Source organism: Oncorhynchus gorbuscha, linkage group LG01, assembly GCF_021184085.1.
Source record: "Oncorhynchus gorbuscha isolate QuinsamMale2020 ecotype Even-year linkage group LG01, OgorEven_v1.0, whole genome shotgun sequence".
In the NCBI taxonomy this organism is placed as follows: domain Eukaryota; kingdom Metazoa; phylum Chordata; class Actinopteri; order Salmoniformes; family Salmonidae; genus Oncorhynchus; species Oncorhynchus gorbuscha.
This window is the reverse complement of record NC_060173.1, coordinates 105716415-105741456: the sequence shown is the minus strand read 5'-3', so window position 1 is coordinate 105741456 and position 25042 is coordinate 105716415. Positions and strand designations below refer to the sequence as shown.

Here is a 25042-nt window from a genome sequence, read left to right as displayed (position 1 = left end):
GCTGCGCTTTGGTCCGCTCCTTACTCCTCCTCAGACGAAGAGGAAGCCCGTTACATCTAGGCTGCTATACATATTTATTTGGTTTGTCGTTCTTTTGTTTTTCATTTAATGTTAGTGGTAATTAAACAATGTATTTAGAATGTATCCTTATTAATTTTCCAGAAATAGTTTAACCAGCTCCATGTATTCTCAAATAGAAAAAAAGTAGTGGTACCTGTGCTCCAGGTACCACTACACCCCTGTTCCTACACTGTCACTGGTAGCAATTATTAGTCTTGTTTATTTATTTAGTTAAGATCAATAATAAATACAAACCACAGGTAGCCACATCCTAACAATTGTACTTGGCGGGTGCCAACTAGTAGCTACAGAGTAACCTCCCGAAATGTGAAGAAAAAAAAATATATATATATATATGCTACATTGTAACCGAAAGATTACAAGTTGGACAGGGTTTGCGTGCAACGTGTGTAGCCTAAATGTTCGTTATTTTCCGCTCACTGTCGGGATCACTTCGGTTAACTCCGTCAGCCATTCGGCTTGTTCCGCTCATCATTCGGTTGTTCTCGATTGTGCCGCTGACGATTTGATTTTTCTCCCTCTCGTTCTCTGTTGTTGTTCTCGGTGACGCGACGGAGGTGTAGCCTGACGCGGTCTCTTACGTGTCGGCCTGAATAAAAGTGGAGCTCCGAGGGCCCGGGAGTGACGGAGGGAGTCTGTATCGGTAAGAGAAGACTAGTGTCCGGGAGGAAGAGAGACAAGGCGCGTCCCAAATAACATATAACCTGTCCGGGTTCGGCCCGGAGGGACAAAGAGATCATGGCGGCGGGCTTGTTACAGGCAGTCATGCAGACATGGAGGGAGGGGAGGCTGCTGCGGCGGAGAGTAGCCTGGAAAAAGACAGGGAATGAGGAGTAGGCTAGCCCGCCAGCAGGATCGAGTGGGACGTTGCTTGTTTGGACTGCATATTATGAGATGCGATTTTACAAGCAAATTCGCCCTGTCATGAAATCATAGTCTGTCCCTATAAAGATTTGAAGGCTAATTTGCGCGTATTTGGTCTTGCCCAGCAGCCTAGCCTGTAGAATAGCAATGAAAAGGTAGCTGTCTAGATTGCATGTAGCCTACAAAATGTAGGGGTTAAACCAAACTCGACTGCTATATGTTTGTTACGAAAAATCAGGGTATTCTTGAACTTCAATTCTTAAAGTGCAAGATTATGTATCGGCTCCATAATATGAAATTATGACATTTTTTTATTTTGGGTTTTGTCCTCTAGTTAAATCAACTATTATTATTTTATTTTTTTGGGGGGGGCGTTGTTGCTTGCCTTGTCTAAAATAAATTAACCTAGATACGAGCCCAGATTTGGATGTGGTTTATGTGTCTAAATGCCTGGGTCGCTACAATATGTCCCTATAATAATATGGCCCGTCATACTAGTCTATTTGTTTCTAGTCGTTTTGTTTGCCAAAACAATCTTAAGCAAGTGTAGTCGAAACCTCAAACACAGGCCACTTCTTTTTTTTGCAGGCCCATTTTGGATATTTACTTATTATACAGAATTATATTGTTTCATATTGCTCCCAAAAGTTGACCTAAATGATCTTGAACTAAAGGTAAAACCAATGGTAACATATGTATTGTATGTCACACAGAGGCGTCGGACCCACTCTCCATGTGGCTCTCTGCCTTGTCACTGATTGCTAGTGATGTGCAGTTCGTGGACGGTTCGTTCTTCATGAACGACTTTTTACTGACTCGAGAGATATGCTTCGTTTTTCAGAGTGACTCGTTCGTTTTAGTCGTTCGTTTGACCTACTGGCCGCATTGAATTGAACAGCACAATTACGCGCTCCTCCGGCTCAGTCAATTATGTATATAAACCCAGGATTGCTGATGCTATGTGTTGGCCATTGAGATGCCAAGCATGGGGTAGCTGCAGTCCAATATGGCGGCCGGAGTGGGTGTATGAAAAACAAATCATCTAATTGGGCAGACTTGTTGCCACTCCTGACCGCATGGCTGATTGGGCTGCGCTACGAGACGATAGGCAGTGCTGTATCGACGTGCCAGTTTACTTGAAGTGATTCCTGCAGCCTTCAATATATATATATATATATAACTATGCAAGTAGTTAAGGGACAAATTCTTATTTTCAATGACAGCCTAACCCGAACGACGCTGGGCCAATTGTGCGCCACCCTATGGTTGTGATACAGTCTGGATTCGAACCAAGGTCTGTAGTGGCGCCTCTACCACTGAGATGCCGTGCATTTGACCGCTGCGCCACTCGGGAGCCATGCCTGCTGGGTATCAAGGTTGTGTTGCTGCCGGTCGCTAACTTGGCCGTATTTTTTCTCTCGCGTGATTTTACTTCAAGCAGGATAGCAGCCTACACAATAAATAACTCATACTGATAACCGTGTAGATGTCACGTTGATACATAGTCTACTATCAATAGAAAGGTCATGAGGCGGCAGGTAGCCTAGTGGTTTGAGTGTTGGGCCAGTAACCGTAAAGTTGCTAGATCAAATCCACAAGCTGACAAGGTAAAAATGTGTCGTTCTGATAGGAAGGTCCAGTATATCGTATGTATATCGTATTTTATTATATACCAGTATTTATGCAGGGACCGATTTGGGTATTTACTTTACCTTCTATACCGGTATTTGAATGTTTGCTTTGTTAAATGTGAGACGCCATGTGCAATGTCCATTTTTATAGTTTACTTCGCAACTTAAGTCATCTCTCTTTCTCTCTGCGCCACTTTCAACACAGACCTAGCCACGCCCCCTGTCACTCAAGGAGCGCATTTGATGTTCCTCGACCGAAGACGAGACTAGTGTTCAGTCTGCATGGTAGTGATGGGCATTCCGGCTCTTTTCAGTGAGCCGGCTCGTTCGGCTCAGCTCACCCAAAAGAGCCGGCTCTTTTGCTCCCAAACGGCTCTTTAGAAAGAAAAAAAAATGTATTTTTTTCAAGTAAAAACAGTTTGCGATAGTTTGACTATGATTGGTGTTAAAATAATTATAATGAAATTATTACATTAAATCATACTCTACCTTAACCACAATGTATTTAGTTAGAAATGCATTGGTTTGTTATGAAAAAGAATGCTATTAAACATTTGCATTTAAAGTATAACTTTTTAATTTATATAAAAAAGTGCATATAAATCTAACCATTCAAATTGAATACATTCTGAACAACATAATAGAATATTGCACCATATCAAAGAAAAAATAAATAATGTGCAGAACTGCAGCATCCCACTGAAAACATTAAACTGGTCCTTCTTCTCTTTCTTCTTTATTGCCATGTTATAACCAGCAGCACACAGCAATGCTGACCAGATTTTTCTTTTATGAGAGATTCACTTTCGAGGGGCTGATGCGGTTTCTTCTCTCAGTAGTTATTTGTCCCGTTTTCGAGAAGACCCTCTCAGAGGGAACGGATGTGGCCACTATGCAGAGTCTCCCTGTCATGACTTTAGTAATCCATGGGTAGACAGAGGCCTTGTTCTTTCACCAGCTCAGAGGATCTGCAGGGGCTCCTCCAAATAGGATCGGACCTCCATTATGGCATCTACTGAGGGATTCCTTCAAGCTGCATCCCCAGTTGCTCTCTCGTCAAACAGCATCCAAACAGCAGACGTTTGTGGCACTACTGCTGGTGCTTCTGCTCCATCTGATCCCTCTTCTTCCTGTTGCCCTGGTGCCTGAGCCAGCTGACTGCTGGGGCTGTCCCTCCCTGCTGCTGAGGTTATTCTTTGAAGAGCCTCATCAATCGCTCTGGCATCACTGAAGGCTAGCTTCTTAAACCTGGGGTCAAGTGCAGCGGTTTCAGATAGCACGTGATTATATTCCATTCTGTGGAACTTCCTGTCCATTGATGAACATAGGGTGTCCATCAACTCTGTCACGCGTGGTTGCATTTGCTTCTCTCTGGCGGCTGGCTGTGATTGGCTGCAGACCCTTACACAGGAGTATCATTTTTGAAGCTGTCACATAGCTGAAGAGAGAGAACAGTAACTTATTCGTTCAGGTTCATGTTTTGTCTACTGATACAACATTCTCATCTACTGCTCATATACATATATAATACTGTATTAAATAATGATGTAGTAATAGCTGCTTACTGTACCACTTCACTGATCTTCACAGTGACCTGCTCAAAAGGTTCCAGGACTCTGCACACCTCCTCCACCACCTCCCATTCCTCTTCAGTCAGAACATCAACAGGTGCAATGGCCAGGGTAGACATGATAGCATCCTTTGACTCAAGAAACTGCTTCAACTTATAAAATGTTGAATTCCACCTTGTAGTGCAGTCTTGTTTAAGCCTCAGCTCAGGCATCCCCATCTGGTGTTGTGTAGACTTTAGTTTTTCAGCACCTACTGTGCTGTGGAAGTATTCCACAGCTGCTTTCACTTTGTCCACAGTGGGCTTCATCCCCTTCAGAGCATCTCTTACAATCAGGTTGATTGTGTGGGCAAGACATGGATGATGGGTCCATTTAAAAAATGTTCATAGCTTTGGTTATGTTCGCTGCATTGTCGCTAACAACAGACCACTTTTCCATCTACTTGCCATTCTCTGGCCACTCTCAACAGTTTCTCTGCCAAGTTCTCTGAGGTGTGTCTGAAGCTGAACTCAAAGCAGTCCTGAAGACAGCTAGACATCGAAAAATCTTCAATGAAGTGATATGTAACCGACCTGTGACACTATTACCCTTGATGTCCAGCAGTCAGTAATAAGGCAAACTGCAGTAGCTTTTTGGACTCTTTCCCACACTGAAGCCTGTGTGCTCTGGTACAGTGGTGGAATAAGTGATTTTGAAAGGGTTTTCCTGCTTGGAATTGTGTACATAGGATTTAGACTATTGCTATAATTTCTAAAACCTCTGTCCTCCACGATCAGTGGCAATCAGTGGCAATCATTTTAGCCAATGCAGTATCAATTTGGCCTTGTTTTGCTACAGACTTAGGCTTTGGCATAAACTGGTCCATGTTTTGGCAAATTCTACACTGTGCTCTAACATTGTCTACATTTTTAAAATGCATCCAAATGCTACTGTGCTTCCGACTCATTTTCCAGCTGTTTTTTTTTCGCAGCTGTCCTTTCTCGCCTCGGCTGCTAAGTGTGTGACTGTGAGTGAGTTTGCTTGGCCCTCCCTTGCCCATCTTTGGTTCATTGGTTGACACTGGGTGTCTGATTGACAGGAACAACAGGTGAGGCTGTTAGTCTGAGCAGACAGTCAGAACGGATGTGTCTGAGCTTGAGCATTTAAGCCTATATTATTTTATTTATTTTTTCGTTCTTTAAATGAGTTAATTCTATGAATTTAAATCTTTTCATTATTCATATCTTAATTTTGTAATAAATGAATAAATAGATTCGGCTCTTCTGATATGCGAGCCGGCTCTCAACGTTCACTTTCAAGAGCCGGCTCTCAACGTTCACCTTCAAGAGCCGGCTCTTAGAGCCGATTCGTTCTCGAACAACCCATCATGGTCAATGCAGCACATGCAACAGTGTTGATGACAGCAATGCTGTTTTCTCTTTGCTTCTTAATATAAATCCACTAGCGTTCTATAGTGACACTATTAGTTTGTGTTTCTTACATCAGCAAACAGCTAGTTTGTCTTTTCTTAGCACGTTGCCCTAAATCTTGTGAGACGCTAATTACATTTACATTACATTTAAGTCATTTAGCAGACGCTCTTATCCAGAGCGACTTACAAATTGGTGCATTCACCTTATGACATCCATAATTGTTTGCTGCTAATGGTAATAGCTAGCTAGCTAATAAATGTACTGAGTAAGAGCAAACATAGCTAGCTAATACAGCATGATAATGCCAATGATGGTGTAGACCTAATCAGTATGTTGTTTGTGCAACAGTATCTTCTAAATCGAAGAGGAATATGCAAAGCAAGAAGTAGCTAAGAGAAAACATGCAATGTCGCCAAAGCTTATAGGGTCCCTTAGGAAACACTTATCAACACTTTAGTTCCTATCCTGTCACAGTAACTCTTCCCTGGCATTTGAATTCGTTGTCATCTCAAACAACACTGTATTCAAAGTGCCCACTATTATATTCTAACTATAGAATTAGAATAGTCATTCTATTTCCATGATTCCAACAGTTTTGCTCTAATTCGCAAGTCAAATCGCGTTTGCAACATTTGGTTAAAAAGAAGTCCTAGATGAATTGCCCATATCGTGCAGCCCTACGTGGCAGTGTGGAAATGATCTCAAATGAGCAGTGGTGTAAAGTACTTAAGTAAAAATAATTTCAAGTACTAACGTCATTTTGTTTTTGGTATCTGTGCTTTACTTTACTATTTTTTTTTGGACAACTTTTACTTTCCTACATTCCTAAAGAAAATACTGTACTTTTTACTCCATACATTTTCCCTGACACCTAAAAGTACTCCGTTACATTTTGAATGCGTAGCAGGACAGTAAAAATGGTCTAATTCACGCACTTGTCAAGAGGACATCCCTGGTCATCTACTGACTCTGATCTGACGGAATCACTAAACAGAGGACATCCCTGGTCATCTACTGACTCTGATCTGACGGACTCACTAAACAGAGGACATCCCTGGTCATCTACTGACTCTGATCTGGCAGACTCACTAAACAGAGGACATCCCTGGTCATCTACTGACTCTGATCTGACGGAATCACTAAACAGAGGACATCCCTGGTCATCTACTGACTCTGATCTGACGGACTCACTAAACAGAGGACATCCCTGGTCATCTACTGACTCTGATCTGACGGACTCACTAAACAGAGGACATCCCTGGTCATCTACTGACTCTGATCTGGCAGACTCACTAAACAGAGGACATCCCTGGTCATCTACTGACTCTGATCTGACGGAATCACTAAACAGAGGACATCCCTGGTCATCTACTGACTCTGATCTGACGGACTCACTAAACAGAGGACATCCCTGGTCATCTACTGACTCTGATCTGGCAGACTCACTAAACAGAGGACATCCCTGGTCATCTACTGCCTCTGATCTGACGGAATCACTAAACACAAATGCTTTGTTTGTAAATGATGTCTGAGTGTTGGAGAATGCCTCTGGCTATCCTTAAATACAAAACAAGAAAATTGTGGCCATCTGGTTAGCTTAATGTAAGGAATTTGAAATTATTTATTCTTTTACTTTTGATACTTAAGTACATTTAGAAACACCAACTTTTGAACTTTTACTCAAGTAGTATTTTACTGGATGACTTTCACTTGAGTTATTTTCTATTAAGGCACCTTTACTTTTACTCAAGTATAATAATAATAATAATATATGCCATTTAGCAGACGCTTTTATCCAAAGCAACTTACAGTCATGTGTGCATGACAATTGGATACTTTTTCCACCACTGCAATTGAGTGCAGGAAATTAAGAAATTATAAAGGTGCTGAAATTTGTTTTGGTTGAAGTGTAATTGAACAGTATAAAACCATCAGAATGGAGAAAGACTCATTGAAATCACATAGAATGTATGTGTTGCCACCCTGGGATCACTCACTACTCATAAAGCACCCTGGGATCACTCACTACTCATAAAGCACCCTGGGATCACTCACTACTCATAAAGCACCATGGGATCACTCACTACTCATAAAGCACCATGGGATCACTCACTAGTCATAAAGCACCCAGGGATCACTCACTAGTCATAAAGCACCCAGGGATCACTCACTACTCATAAAGCACCCTGGGATCACTCACTACTCATAAAGCACCCTGGGATCACTCACTACTCATAAAGCACCATGGGATCACTCACTACTCATAAAGCACCATGGGATCACTCACTACTCATAAAGCACCCAGGGATCACTCACTAGTCATAAAGCAAATGTAGAACTTGTATTATTCAGAAACTAAAAATACCGCCCAATTTAAAAAATAAAAAAATACAGTGATATAATCTTTTGGCCATATCGCCCGGCCCTACGTTCTGCCCCTGAACAAGGCAGTTAACCCCACTGTTCCCCGGGAGGCCGGCGTTGTAAATAAGAATTTGTTCTTGACTTGCCTGGGGGGGGGGGGGCTTCTGGGGGGGCCCTGGGGCCCTTCTGGGTGGGGGGGCCCTTCTCTCCAACTTAACAAGCTGTCCAACAAGTCATGGGAAGTCTACCTAGTAGCCAATCTCACGGTGACAGTCGCAGTAAGCACACCCGTATGCCCATACGCATTAAGCAACAGTACACCCATCATCAATACTTTTAATCCAAAATAAACAATCGGCAGTTTTCTAACTGAAAATGTGCCATTATTTGTGCAAAACTAGCAGTTATATTCGACTAAGACTCATCCTCTGGCTTCAAAACAGAAGTCCAAACTTGTGCCGTATAATAGGTCAATGTACGGTAGTTGTGCAGTAAAAAACACGCACTTCACAGCTATAACGGAAATATACAAATAAATGATACAACCAATAGGATCTCACTAGCTTGTGTTTGGCCCCACCCACCTCCTTGCTTGTTCTGCCCAATATAATTAATTTCCTCCCATTGGAAATGACAGGCTCTGGTCTATCTTGGGTTAGTTATAAAAATCTTTACCTCTACCTCTTCACAGGTCAGCCATATTTGCACCTCTCCTAGATGGATTAGATGACAATGTTGGGAAAACCATGTGCGCCTTCAATAGGGCAGAAGTCTGTGAGTTGTTGTCATTCCGGATGGCCAGGTAGCTACCAACAATTACAAGGAACTGTCATGTGGGGAATCGTAAGTGACCAGTTTCATCTTGTTCTTGATGTCTTGTTTAGAGGTGTTTTCACTGATTCCATGTTAATGCTAATATGGCTACAATTTGCTATAGCAATCACAGCAGGTGCCCATTGTGCAAGTTTATTTATGTTTTCAATAAACATTGGATGCAAAATATAGTTTACATGTTGTCAACAATCTAAGCCGACCACAGTCTGTTTTGCCCCATAGTTGCGCACACCTCAGTTTTGTTGCTAAACAACCAACCCGTCTATAGGAATACATGGAATTCTACACTATTTCAGTTAAATGAGGACAAAGTTACGGTGCATTCGGAAATGATTCAGAACCATTCCCCTTTTCCACATTTTGTTACGTTACAGCCTTACTCTAAAATGGATTAAATATGTTTTTCTTCATCAATCTACACACAATACCCCATAATTACAAAGCAAAAACAGATTTTTAGAAATGTTTGCAAAAAAACAGAAATACCTTATTTACATAAGTATTCAGACCGTTTGCTATGAAACTCAAAATTTAGCTCAGGTGCATCCTGTTTACATTAATCATCCTTGTTTCTACAACTTGATTGGAGTCCACCTGTGGCCTTTCCAAATCATTTGAATTTACAAACACCTGTCTATATAAGGTGCCACAGTGCATGTCAGAGCAAAAACCAAGCCATGAGGTTGAAGGAATTGTCCAGACGGAGGCCACTCCTCAGTAAAAGGCATATGACAGCCGCTTGTAGTTTGCCAAAAGACCATGAGAAACAACATTCTCTAGTCTGATGAAACCAAGATTGGAGGAAACCTGGTACCATCCCTACTGTGAAGCATGGTGGTGGCAGCATCATGCTTTGGGGATGTTTTTCAGTGGCAGGGGACTGGGAGACCAACACCATCATTGACAAACAAAGCATGTGCTTAGTGAGTTCGCCAGATCAGAGGCAGTAGGGATGACCAGGGAGGTTCTCTTGATAAGTGTGTGAATTAGACAATTATCCTGTCCTGCTAAGCATTCTTAATGTAATGAGTACTTTTGGGTGTCAGAGAAAATGTATGGAGTAAAAAGTACATTATTTTCTTTAGGAATGTAGTGGAGTAAAAGTTGTCAAAAAAAGAAATAGTAAAGTACAGATACCCCAAAAAACGACATAAGTAGTACTTAAAAGTATTTTTACATAATTACTTTACACCACTGGTGCCAAGCGTGTAGAATCATACTCAAGACGACTCAAGGCTGTAATCGCTGCAAAAAGTGCTTCAACAAAGTACTGAGTAAAGGGTCTGAATACTTATGTAAATGTAATATTTCCGTTTTATTTGTTATAAATTCTGCGAGGGAAAAAAACAACAGTTTTTGCTTTGTCATTATGGGGTGTTGTGTGTAGATTGACGAGGGGGGAGGAAAACTATTTAATCCATTTTAGAATGAGGCTGTAACGTAACCACGTGTGGAAAAAGGTCAAGGGGTCTGAATACTTTCCAAATGCACTTGAAGTATTTTTGTTGTTGTTGTAGAGGAGACAGTAACATTAGTCATCTAAGATGTTTTTAGAAATATGCATTAAGGTGTCTATAATAGAATACATCTGGCAAAAATTAATGTAGACATTTCTATAGTTTCCCAAATATTTTTTACAATGGTGTGGGAGAGCCAAGCTGGAGGCATGGTGGCTTCAACACAATGGTGTGGGAGTTCCAAGATGGAGGCATTGTGGCTTCAACACGATGGTGGGGGAGAGCCAAGCTGGAGGCATGGTGGCTTCAACACGATGGTGGGGGAGTTCCAAGATGGAGAAATTGTGGCTTCAACATGATGGTGGGGGAGTGCCAAGATGGAGGCATTGTGGCTTCAACACGATGGTGGGGGAGTTCCAAGATGGAGGCATTGTGGCTTCAACACGATGGTGGGGGAGTGCCAGGATGGAGGCATTGTGGCTTCAACACGATGGTGGGGGAGTGCCAGGATGGAGGCATTGTGGCTTCAACACGATGGTGGGGGAGTGCCAAGATGGAGGCATTGTGGCTTCAACACGATGGTGGGGGAGTGCCAAGATGGAGGCATTGTGGCTTCAACACGATGGTGGGGGAGTTCCAAGATGGAGGCATTGTGGCTTCAACACGATGGTGGGGGAGTGCCAGGATGGAGGCATTGTGGCTTCAACACGATGGTGGGGGAGTGCCAGGATGGAGGCATTGTGGCTTCAACACGATGGTGGGGGAGTGCCAAGATGGAGGCATTGTGGCTTCAACACGATGGTGGGGGAGTGCCAAGATGGAGGCATTTTGGCTTCAACACAGCACCCCTAATTAGTAATCTAGTGTGTGTATTTAAATCATTGGGCTCAGCATCTGCTCTGACCACCAACTGTCTGTCATGTGCGCGCAAAGAAATAGATCATGCTGCGGGCAGCATAGAGAGGGAAAATGCATGTTTAGAGCTGTTTTTTTTTGTTTTTTTTGATCACACGGTGCAAGAGTGAATGCAGTCAATTGATTATTGAATGTTGTCAATGGACACAGCTTTGTAGAACCAAAACATGCATAGCCTGCCTCTGCTCAACACTCAAACTCAAATGAATCGTTGGGTGGCTGCTGCAGTTCGCAAATGATAGCTTATTGGGCAAATCTCTCTCCTGGGGCAGTCAAAAAAAATTGCATTCCGTTCATAATCTATTCCGGTGGCGGCCACACCTAGACTTCGTTTCAAATGTCTAAAAAAATAACCTTATTTGTATGCTTAGCAATCACAGTTTCACTCAGTTTTATACGTTTCACTCACAGATGTCAGATCCCATAAAGATGAGAGCTCCAATATGGTGAACGAGAGGCTTGAGGAATCATGATTCTTTTGAGTTTTTAGTTCATCGTTCGCCGATAGGGGATCCAGCGTGTTCTGGGCATTACTGAATCAAATTAACCAAATGAGTCAAAATATTTTGACTGAAAGAGTCTAAAAGATCCAAGTCAATAAAAATATCCGTACTTCCCATCACTACTGAATGTGCCCTTTTGAGAGGATCACTTTTGTCAAGTCCCCTTTTCAATTGTGTTGCATTATGGGGATAAAAATTGTCCGACTTGCGCCTACATATCTTCTAGCAGGTTACCATTTTTCGTCATGAATCTTGTTCTGGAGCCAGCTCAGCAGTGGTCACTAGCTAGCACAGCCACAAAGTCATCAAATCTGATTTTAAACCTAACTTTAACCACACTACTAACCCTAATGCCTAACTTTAAATTAAGACCAAAAAGCACATGTTTGTTTTCATACATTTAGCAGTATAGCCATTTTTACAAAATAGCAATTTTTTACTTTTCAGCTGGCCTACTTGATTTACAAGGCAGAGTGAGTGACTTTGGCTGTTTCTCTTCCTGTGTCGGTACCTGGCACCTCTTCCATTACCTTTATTTACCACTGAAGAGGAGGGCTTGTGGCTGCTGGCCCTCTCTCCACAACCACACTTCCATGTCTAACAGCCAGCCAACGCTCACTGGCAGTAGGTGGATTGCCGACATGGAATTCTCTGACAGAACTAGCTCTGTTGGGATGGCAAACCAGACTGGCAGCACAACAAGTCACAACACATCAGTCGTGTCGTGTGGTGAATCATTTCTCTGACTAATCTGGAGACTAGTCATTTACATTTACATTTAAGTCATTTAGCAGACGCTCTTATCCAGAGCGACTTACAAATTGGTGCATTCACCTTATGACATCCAGTGGAACAGTCACTTTACAATAGTGCATCTAAATCTTAAAGGGGGGTGAGAGGGAATACTTATCCTATCCTAGGTATTCCTTGTCATGTTGACAAGACAGTGGTAGAGAAGGGAGAAAAGGGTTTTGGAAAGCAGGGGAAGAGACGGCCTGTAGGGGACAAAGCCAATGCATGACATGTTGATTATTGGGTTTCTCGCAGTGCGCATGCCTGCCAAGTATCTGCCAAGTATCTGAGTCGGTCAGACTCGTGGAGTCGAGCAGCAGCTTGCCTATTGGTGAACATTTTGAAGCCTAAAAGTTCAGAAAAGGAAGACATTGGGATGCATAAATAATGGCACACTATCTCCTATATAGTGCACTATGTTTGACCAGAGCCCTATGATCCTTATGGGGCCCTGGTCAAAAGTAGTGCACTGTATAGGGGATAGGGTGTCATTTCAGATGTAGCCATTAGGTGGATCTACAGGCCTTCTGCTGAACAAGGTGCCCCAGAGGACTGGGGGGAAATGTCAGCTGCCCAGACACACACTAGCTGCAGGGAGGAAAGGGACCCAATGAAATGAATGACTTCTCCAGGGAGCGTGTTTGTGTGCGTGTGTGTGAGTGATGTAGTGGTCTTCACAGGTCCAACAAGTTGAACCCGTTTTGAAATCGACCTGTGTCTTTCTCACCCGGACCCAATATGCATATTTTTTTGTTGTATATATAGACACGTTCTGAATGGACCCAAGGACAACTAGACCCGTTCCATATAGACCTGGTTAGATCCAGACCTATTCCAATCTTTCCTGACTGCATCAAACTGGGAAAAGTTAGATAAGCTAGCTAGATAGCTAGGGGGGGGGAAGCAGTAGAAAAGTTAGATAAGCTAGCTAGATAGCTAGGAGGGAGGAAAGCAGTAGAAAAGTTAGATAAGCTAGCTAGATAGCTAGGAGGGAGGGAAGCAGTAGAAAAGGTAGATAAGCTAGCTAGATAGCTAGGAGGGAGGAAAGCAGTAGAAAAGTTAGATAAGCTAGCTAGATAGCTAGGAGGGAGGAAAGCAGTAGAAAAGTCATTTGTTTTGGGCTAACTGAGGCTGCATGCACTTTCTTATCCTACAGTTACAAACAACAACAACTCCATTCAGAATATTAAGTAGCAGCCTACCTGTTGGCTCTTGGTCATTGTAGGCTGTCCTTCTCCTTTAACATGGTGCGAGCCTCTATGACTGTAGCCTATTGCTGCTTTGATGACCTATGATTGGCCAATAACAACAACATGCTACACGTGCCACTCTCATGAAAAGCAAAGAGCAGTAGCATAAATTATACCATTGTTCTCTTTCTCTCTCTACTGAAGCAGTCACGTTTGGATCTATATTGGTACTTCCGAACAAGTCATTTGAAATTACACATACCCGGGACCCATGACAATCACATCAGACCCAGGCCCGTGACATTATTTAGAATTCTTGATCCGAACCCTCTCGGGTATAGGTGGATCTGCGAAGACCTGTAGTGTGATGCGCTCATGTGTTTATAACCCAGAAATTGTCCACTTCCTCACTCCACTACAGTGTTGGTCTCTAAGGTATTCCTCAGCCAGAATGGAAGGTTTTTTCTTTGTAATCATGGCGTCAGTTTTCCAGTGGTTGTTTCAGGACATTCCTCAAATAAATGACATTGTCAAAGGGTTGCCCTCACTCCCTCACTTACACGTACTGTATATACACTGAGTGTACAAAACATGAAGCACAACTTCCTAATATAGATATACATCCCTGTGTCGAAAGCAACATGCTGGCCCATGTTGTGTCAAGTTGCCTGAATGTCATTTGGGTGGTGGACAGTTGAGCGTGAAAAACCCAGCAGCATGGTACTTCAAAATCCCATATCTTGCCCATTCACCCTCTGAATGGCACACACATTTTTTTTTCTTTTTTTTACCTTTATTTAACCAGGCAAGTCAGTTAAGAACATATTCTTATTTTCAATGACGGCCTGGGAACAGTGGGTTAAATGCCTGTTCAGGGGCAGAACGACAGATTTGTACCTTGTCAGCTCGGGGGTTTGAACTCACAACCTTCCAGTTACTAGTCCAACGCTCTAACCACTAGGCTACGCTGCCGCCCCAATGCACAATCCACCCTGTATCTTGCCCATTCTCCCTCTGAATGGCACACACATGCACAATCCATGTCTCTATTGTCTCAAGACACTGTTTTATTTAATCTGTCTCCTCTCATTCATCTACACTGATTTGAAGTGGATTTAACAAGTGACCTCAACAAGGAATCATAGCTTTCACCTGGATTCCCCTGGTCAGTCTGTGTCATGGGAAAAGCATCTTAATGTTTTTTTATAAACTGTGGGCCGAGCCCTGAATGCTGATTGGCTGACCGTCATTGAATATATCAGATCATATACCTTGGGTATGAGACAACATTTATTTATATTAACCAGTTTATAATAACCAGTTTATAATAGCAATAAGGCACTTCAGGGTTCGTGGTATCTGACCAATATATCATGGCTAAGGGCTGTATCCAGGCCCTCTGCGTTGCGTCTTGATTAAGAACAGCCCGTAGTCATGGTATATTGGCCATATACCACACCCCCAGGCCTTATTGCTTAAGTATACTCAGTGTAGAAGACTATGATAAAGCTCAGGAATAGCTATGAGCGCTGTCTGTGACGGTGCCATATTAACCTTAGACCTCTCAGTCACATCTGTGAGAAGTGGCTTCGCCCTGCTGTACTTCACAGAAGGTACAAGCTATCATGTTGACATTTAAGGGACACACGTCCTATACAACTTTGTCAGTTATAAACAGACTCATTATACACATCTTATTTCAGTTATTAGCTACTTTATTCATAAAAACTGGAAGGACATCTGTGGTCGTAGTTTTATATGGATGTGTACAAACAAACACTTGGCTACCAGACAGAGAGAAGCTTTCCACTGACTAATGAACTCTACAGGAAGATTAATGACATGCATTTATCACAATGTGCTATTACATGATAATACCAGTTAACTATCAATTGTGTTGAAGTCTTCAGAATATTTACTCGTAGAAAATACTACTAAGCAGTAGGGCTACTACCATTTTGTCAATAAAAACCAGCTGAAAGGATCATTAGCATTACTGTGATTTTCTCCTTGTTGATCATAACAAGATATGCATCAGAAAGTCTTCTGTAACCCTCTTGTACTCCGCTCCCCTTTTCCCAACAGCTAAGTCGATGACCATGGAGTCGGCAGTAGAGGTTCAGCAGGGAGGAGACACAGCCGTGTCAGAGACAGACATCCAACAGATCGCCCACTCACAGGTTAGTACCCTGCCACATACTGGTACAGCACCTCATCACTACTACCACTCACAGGTTAGTACCCTGCCACATACTGGTACAGCACCTCATCACTACTACCACTCACAGGTTAGTACACTGCCACATACTGGTACAGCACCTCATCACTACTACCACTCACAGGTTAGTACCCTGCCACATACTGGTACAGCACCTCATCACTACTACCACTCACAGGTTAGTACCCTGCCACATACTGGTACAGCACCTCATCACTACTACCACTCACAGGTTAGTACACTGCCACATACTGGTACAGCACCTCATCACTACTACCACTCACAGGTTAGTACCCTGCCACATACTGGTACAGCACCTCATCACTACTACCACTCACAGGTTAGTACCCTGCCACATACTGGTACAGCACCTCATCACTACTACCACTCACAGGTTAGTACCCTGCCACATACTGGTACAGCACCTCATCACTACTACCACTCACAGGTTAGTACACTGCCACATACTGGTACAGCACCTCATCACTACTACCACTCACAGGTTAGTACCCTGCCACATACTGGTACAGCACCTCATCACTACTACCACTCACAGGTTAGTACCCTGCCACATACTGGTACAGCACCTCATCACTACTACCACTCACAGGTTAGTACACTGCCACATACTGGTACAGCACCTCATCACTACTACCACTCACAGGTTAGTACCCTGCCACATACTGGTACAGCACCTCATCACTACTACCACTCACAGGTTAGTACCCTGCCACATACTGGTACAGCACCTCATCACTACTACCACTCTGGTACAGCACCTCTATCACTACTACCACTCACAGGTTAGTACCCTGCCACATACTGGTACAGCACCTCATCACTACTACCACTCACAGGTTAGTACCCTGCCACATACTGGTACAGCACCTCATCACTACTACCACTCACAGGTTAGTACCCTGCCACATACTGGTACAGCACCTCATCACTACTACCACTCACAGGTTAGTACACTGCCACATACTGGTACAGCACCTCATCACTACTACCACTCACAGGTTAGTACCCTGCCACATACTGGTACAGCACCTCATCACTACTACCACTCACAGGTTAGTACCCTGCCACATACTGGTACAGCACCTCATCACTACTACCACTCACAGGTTAGTACCCTGCCACATACTGGTAAAGCACCTCATCACTACTACCACTCACAGGTTAGTACACTGCCACATACTGGTACAGCACCTCATCACTACTACCACTCACAGGTTAGTACCCTGCCACATACTGGTACAGCACCTCATCACTACTACCACTCACAGGTTAGTACCCTGCCACATACTGGTACAGCACCTCATCACTACTACCACTCACAGGTTAGTACCCTGCCACATACTGGTACAGCACCTCATCACTACTACCACTCACAGGTTAGTACCCTGCCACATACTGGTACAGCACCTCATCACTACTACCACTCACAGGTTAGTACCCTGCCACATACTGGTACAGCACCTCATCACTACTACCACTCACAGGTTAGTACCCTGCCACATACTGGTACAGCACCTCATCACTACTACCACTCACAGGTTAGTACCCTGCCACATACTGGTACAGCACCTCATCACTACTACCACTCACAGGTTAGTCTACACTGCCTTCCTGTCTCTCTACCACACACTGCTACATCTACCAGATACTGCTGCTACACACTACTACATACTCACTGACTGATAGGGTATGTGCTGACACTCCACACACACGGCAGAGATCTATGACTGACAGAGAGACGGTAATCAGCATGACCCTGTAGTACTAGAAATCTGGTCACCTACCAGAGGAGGCTGGTGGGAGGAGCTGTAGGGGGATGGCTCATTGTAATGGCTGGAATGCAAGCAGGAGACAGTAAAATGGCCAGGTGACCAAGCCGAGACAGTAGGATGTCACAGAATATACTGTACATACTTACATCACTCACACTACCGTTCCATTCTCATACACACAATACATTTGTACAGTTGATGTCGGAAGTTTACATACACTTAGGTTGGAGTAATTAAAACTTGTTTTTCAACCACTCCACACATTTTTTGTTAACAAACTATAGTTTTGGCAAGTCGGTTAGGACATCTACTTTGTGCATGACACAAGTAATTTTTCCAACAATTGTTTACAGACAGATTATTACACTTCACTGTATCACAATTCCAGTGGGTCAGAAGTTTACATGCACTAAGTTCATTGTGCCTTTAAAAAGCTTGGGATATTCTAGGAAATGATGTCATGGCTTTAGAAGCTTCTGATAGGCTAATTGACATAATTTGAGTCAAACGCAGTACCTCTTTGCTTGACATCATGGGAAAATCTAAAGAAATCAGCCATGACCTTGAAAAAAATTATAGACCTCCACAAGTCTGGTTCATCCTTGGGAGCAATTTCCAAACGCCTGAAGGTACCACGTTCATCTGTACAAACAATAGTACGCAAGTATAAACACCATGGGACCACATAGCTGTCATACCGCTCAGGAAGGAGACGCCTTCTGTCTCCTAGAGATGAACGTACTTTGGTGGGAAAAGTGCAAATCAATCCCAGAACAACAGCAAAGGGCCATGTGAAGATGCTGGAGGAAACAGGTACAAACGTATCCACAGTAAAACGAGTCCTATATCAACATAATCTGAAAGGCTGCTCAGCAAGGAAGAAGCCACTGCTGCAAAACCGCCATTAAGAAAAGACAGACTATGGTTTGCAACTGCACATGGGGACAAAGATCGTACTTCTTGGAGAAATGTCCTCTGGTCTGATGAAACAAAAATAGAACTGTTAGGCCATAATGACCATCGTTATGTTTGGAGGGAAAAGGGGGAGGCTTTCAAGCCGAAGAACTCCATCCCAACCGTGAAGCACGGTGTTGGCAGCATCATGTTGTGGGGGTGCTTTGCTGCAGGAGGGACTGGTGCACTTCACAAAATAGATGGCATCATGAGGATGGAAAATTATGTGGATATATTGAAGCAATATCACAAGACATCAGTCAGGAAGTTAAAGCTTGGTGGCAAATGGGTCTTCCAAATGGACAATGAGCCCAAGCATACTTCCAAAGTTGTGGCAATATGGCTTAAGGACAACAAAGTCAAGGTGTTGGCAGTGGCCATCACAGAACCTTGACCTCAATCCTATAGAACATTTGTGGGCAGAACTGAAAAAACGTGTGCGAGTAAGGAGGCCTACAAACCTGACTCAGTTACTCCAGCTCTGTCAGGAGGAATGGGCCAAAATTCACTCAACTTATTGTAGGAAGCTTGTGGAAGGCTACCCTAAACGTTTGACACAAGTTAAACAATTTAAAGGCAATGCTACCAAATACTAATTAAGTGTATGTAAATGTCTGGCCCACTGGGAATGTGATGATAGAAATAAAAGCTGAAATAAATCATTCTCTCTACTTTTTATTCTGACATTTCACATTCTTAAAATAAAGTGGTGATCCTAACTGACCTAAGACAGGGAATGTTTACTCGGATTAAATGTCAGGAATTGTGAAAAACTGTGTTTAAATGTATTTGGCTACGGTGTATTTAATCGTCCGAATTCAACTGTACCCATACAGACACAAAATAATCTCTTTTATAAATGTACGTAGTATGGCCCAGAAAACCCCAAGTTTTTCCATACTAGGAGAGACTCGGGGGTTCTAGTCATAGGTGTGTCCCCCCTGGACAGCAGGATTATGTTTATGCTTTGCAGGTTTCCATGGCAGCGGGCCACGCCACGTCCAGTGGTCCTACGGTCACCCTGGTGCAGCTGCCCAACGGTCAGACGGTTCAGGTTCACGGGGTCATCCAGGCTGCTCAGCCCTCGGTCATACAGTCACCACAGGTCCAGACTGTTCAGGTGAGTAGACCTTCTCATCTAACCTTTTATTTGTAGAGGTTTGTCTCATTAAGGTAAAAAAAAATACCTACAACTTTAGCTTAGATACACCAACTTTGCACCCTGGGTACAACTCTGACCACCACAACAGGACACAAGAAGAACATACTGTGATGGAGCTAGTATTATTACAGCACTAACACACCTGATTGAACTGTTTCAGATCTCCAACATAGCAGAGAGTGAAGACTCCCAGGAGTCAGTGGACAGTGTGACTGACTCTCAGAAACGCAGAGAGATCCTCTCACGACGCCCCTCATACAGGTACACTTTGATGTTTGTGTGATAATGCTGCACTGTGACGACTGTTAGTGTGCGTTTTATCTAACGTCTTGACCCTCTGACCCTAACAGAAAGATCCTGAATGACTTGTCATCAGGTGACACCCCGGGGGTTCCCAGGATTGAGGAAGAGAAGTCAGAGGAGGACCTAGCGTCTGCCATCACCACGGTTACCATGCCCACATCATGCCCTATCTACCAGACCAGCAGTGGCCAGTACAGTGCGTCACCTTTGACCCTTCGTTCTTTTACTCAATAATGTCACTGACAAAGAGTTTATTTACAGTAAGAGGGTAGTTTAAGCAAGATCTTTAGTTGTTTATGTTGCAACCTTATTCACACTCTCTCTCATATCTCTCATTCTCTCTCGCCCCCTTCCTTTCTTTCTATCTCCCCCTCCCTCTCCTCTCTCAGTCGCCATCACCCAAGGCGGTGCAATCCAGTTGGCCAATAACGGAACAGACGCGGTCCAGGGACTGCAGACCCTGACCATGTCTAACGCTGCGGCCGCCCAGCAGGGCACCACCATCTGCAGTACGCCCAGACCTCGGACGGCCAGCAGATCCTGGTGCCCAGCAACCAGGTGGTAGTGCAAGGTGAGTGGTAATGCAGACACTGGCCTTACCTCTTTGAACTCACAAACAGACAACGGTGTGTTTGAAGGGAATCAGTTTGAGCTCATCTAAAAGAGATAATGAATAGTTATCCTGGGTGCCAGGTCATCTGTATATCAGTAATCCATTGCAACTGCAATGTAGTAGATTTCTAACAGATGGTTCCATATTTCACCTCCTGGATCATGCCATTGTTCCCCAGCTGCGTCTGGAGATGTGCAGGCCTACCAGATCCGCACGGTCCCCAACAGCACCATCACCTCTGGGGTGGTCATGGCTTCCTCCCCTGCCCTGTCTGGCCAGGGGGGCCCAGAGGTAGAAGTTACCCGCAAGAGAGAGGTCAGACTCATGAAGAACAGGTAAGGACATACAGTCAGAGTGAGGTTCTCTTTGGTTATGGTCCACTGGGAACTCCATCTAGCCAAACATTATAAGGGCTCATACATGCTACAAGTAAAGCGCTACACCTGTCTGCATTAAGTAAAGTGTAACCAAGATCCTAGAGAGATGCTGTGTACCATCCCATACTAACTGAGCCAATAGCCGGAGGTTTCCCTGACTGTGTCTTGGTCCTTGTTGTGCCACACAGAGAGGCGGCCCGCGAGTGTCGCAGGAAGAAGAAGGAGTATGTCAAGTGTCTGGAGAACCGCGTGGCCGTGCTGGAAAACCAGAACAAAACCCTGATAGAGGAACTGAAAGCACTTAAAGACCTGTACTGCCATAAATCTGAATAGCCCCAAACTACCCCATCAGACTGCTCACCGACCTGTACAGACTCTGCCAAGCGTTTGCCCCCAGGCATGACCCCTGACATCAGAAGCAAGAGGATGTGAGAGAGAAGACAGAATGAAAATGGATTGATGGACGGGAGATCAGTGACGGACAGTGCTTTGTGGGAATTGTAGTTTTGTAGGTAAACACAACCACCCCAGCCAATACGTCCCCCAATCTCCCATCCATCCAATCTATTTTCACCATGTCTTCTCTCTCACATCCTCTTGCTTCCACTCCTTCTTCTCCCGCTCACTTGTTATCCACCTTTTCTTTTATCTTCTCCCCCAACTTGTCTCAATATTATCCCACCGTGGAACACGAAAGATGAGGATTCATGTGTCAGTTGTGGATCCAGAGATAACGTGATGAAACAAAACACGAACTCTTACACTATTCAAGCTTCTTGTTTGGGGTTTGTTTACTGGGAAGTCAAGTCACAGACTTCACACAATGTTAGTCATTTTTTTATTAACCCGAAGCCTCTTATGTAATCACTAACAATGGTTAGCCAATCAAACAAGAGGGTTAGTGTCTGACTGTCCAATAAGCTCAAGAGGAGGTCAAAACAAGGAAGTCAAGACAGCCTCTAGAACCCTGGTATTGGAGTCCGTTAGGACATGTATATGAGATTGCTTTGCACAGTAGATCAGATGAGATCAGATCATGTTGTTTTGAGTTAAACCTCCGTGATCAAGATAACCCATCAACTCAGTCATCTTCCATTTCAACTGTCTTGGGTGTTTTTTTCCCTCTGTTACTTGTTGATATCTGAGATTTTATAAACTTTTGTTACTCTCTAAAGATGTAGGTTGTTGCTGGGTGGCGGTGGAATTTGGATCCCATATAACTACTAAAGGAAACACATTAATATCTGCAGATAGGAACCAATTGTCAGTACACTCCACAGACTGAAATTCGCCCAAGTAAATCTTGCTGGAATAGATCATTTTGTTATCTCCGGCATAGATACATACACATATTTACAGTGAGTGAATGACTGTATATGCATACATATGATTACATATTACATAACAATACGTTACTTGGGTTACATAGGACTTGGGATCCATCTTCCAACGTCACATACTTTGTGTTCTGTTTACGATAGGATAAAGTTATTGTATTACATATGAGTTATTTTTCTTTTGCTATTATTACTGTACATGGAGCCTACAGCATGTGTAGATTTTGCTATGATATTTCTATTGATTTGGGAGAAAAACATCATATGCATAATATGAAACCAATATAGATTTACGTATTTGTATCATACACTGCAGTACACAACATACAGTACATCTATATTCCTTTAGCTTACCAGGCTTATCACAATGCCAGCTGATAAAAGGACTTTTTTAAACTCCTCTGCTCATCTTTAGGTTTTGTTAACTTAACGTTTATCTCTTTCTGGTCCTGACGAGAAAAAGAAACTGTCAGGAGAGGTTCTCTTCTGCACTGTTGAACCAATCCTGTAAATGTGGAGGAGGAGTTAAGATGGAGTGTCGGCTTGTTAACGTCAGAAAACGGAAGTGTCGTCACAGGCTCTCTTTCCATTCCCCCTGAAAACCAGATGCATCCGGTAGAGTCCGAACCCGCACAGAGTGCCTTTTCTAGACAGACAAGTGGACAGCCTGTTTGAAGTTATTACGGACCCACAAGATATATCACTTAAATTATTGCTCTAGGTTTCATTTGGCTGTAAATGGCTAAGAAATCAATTTGATGTTTCCTGCCACACCACTCATCTGTACAGAGGACTGAGAGACCCAAGTGGTCGTAAAATCCTCGAGTGAACGTTGTAACAGGTTTACTACAAATGTATTTTATCACAGAGCCTGTGAAATGTATCTTTTTTTAAACTTGTTATATTTTTCCTTGTAGAAAAGGCAGCAACACCATGATGCACCGAAAGCTGTTTTCCTTTTCGTTAGGTATTATGTCATGTGTAACGTCACAGTACAGGAAATGCATTTGTTTTAGTTTTTATTCATTGTGCTTTATGAATAAGAATTTATTTTAGACACCAGAACACTATGGCTCAGCCAATTCCAAACCTGTAATATCTCAACACAAAACTTGTTCTGTGGAAATAATCAGTACCAAAATCCTAGTTTGTTAGTCTTTTTGTATTCAGGAGGACGCATCGGGAATCTAAATATTTTCAATCTGGGTGAACCATGAAAAACAAATCAACACATTGAAATTTCAAAATTTATCTTCAATGTGAATACCCAGATTTATCTCACACTCATCTAACATAAAGCATTTATCCTGAGTTTTCAGTTTGCTGTTGGGGTGGGGATAAAGTGTAGCCTATATATGACTGATGAAGTTTGTTAATGCTTTGTATTTTTACTGTGTTTGTATGTTGAGATTAAGTCAATCCAGTGTTGCTCTTTTTTATACATTAAAGGACTGTTTCAAATGTACTGTATTCATCACGTTATCTGACTGTTGTAAATAGGGAAGTGGGTTGGGGTGAAATGGTCACAGAAACAAGTGTGAATCTACAATGGCACCACTGTAATTGTGTGATTCTGTTGTGAGCAAATGGCTAAGCCATCCGTTGATTTGTATGGATAATCCCTCTTTCCTGGCCCTACAGTGCTTCACACAGACGATTTGAGGTGATAAATTGCAGAGGTGATCTCCTTTAGCAGAGGTGATCTCCTTTAGCAGAGGTGATCTCCTTTAGCAGAGGTGATCTCCTTTAGCAGAGGTGATCTCCTTTAGCAGAGGTGATCTCCTTTAGCAGAGGTGATCTCCTTTAGCAGAGGTGATCTCCTTTAGCAGAGCTTTGTCAGGGTGGATTATGTATTCATGCTGAGGGAATGCAATTTGACACAAGCACACCTTGAGCCTCAGCTTCGCCGACTTTGGAAAAAACAATTATTTTATGACAGAAGAGCAGATCTGACAAGAGCAGGACCCAGTTTACCAAAAGCATCTTTTGAAAAGTATACATTTCACAGGCCTCTGTGATAAAATACATTGTAGTAAACCTGTTACAACATTCGCTCGAGGCTCTCAGCCCTCCGTACAGATGAGCGGTGTGGCAGCCTGCATCAAATTGATTTCCTAGCCACTTACAGCTAAATGAAACCTAGTGCATGTTGGGAAACCGGGCCCAGGTCAATGCCTCTAACAACACAGCATGTGAGATTTGCTTGAAAAGAACATGAATTGTCATCTTCACAAAATACCAGTGAAGATGCCAATCGGTCAATTTGTTTATTTGAATTAAATTCAGTTTAAGTAGCTGAATTAATGGAAGAATATCTATAGCTTACAGTGGTTTGATTTCTGGAGCATTTTGAGGTTCATAGAAACCTGACTTTACTTCCTGCATGAACAGCCTGTCGCAGCCAAACTTTGAACAATAAGCTATTTCTGAACTTTTATGCCCTGTTTGTATATTGCAAATTTTACAAGTTGTAATCTTTAAATACTGTTTATTGTACGTAATGTAATCCTGTTAGGGCAGGTTTTATTGTGTTCCAGTGGTGTATCAGTCAGTTGTATATACTGTGAACAGCATTACCTTGCTAAACACGCCACACTCAAGACAGATTTGAAAGTGCTATGTAACACTTATTGTACCGCTCTTTTGGAAACAATAAATTGCATTTAAAGTG

At 43.0% G+C, this 25042-nt stretch overlaps 1 pseudogene; it reads left to right on the top strand.

The window, feature by feature from the left end:
* The first annotated feature begins 592 nt into the window (after positions 1 to 592).
* On the top strand, positions 593 to 25042 carry LOC124048380 (annotated as a pseudogene).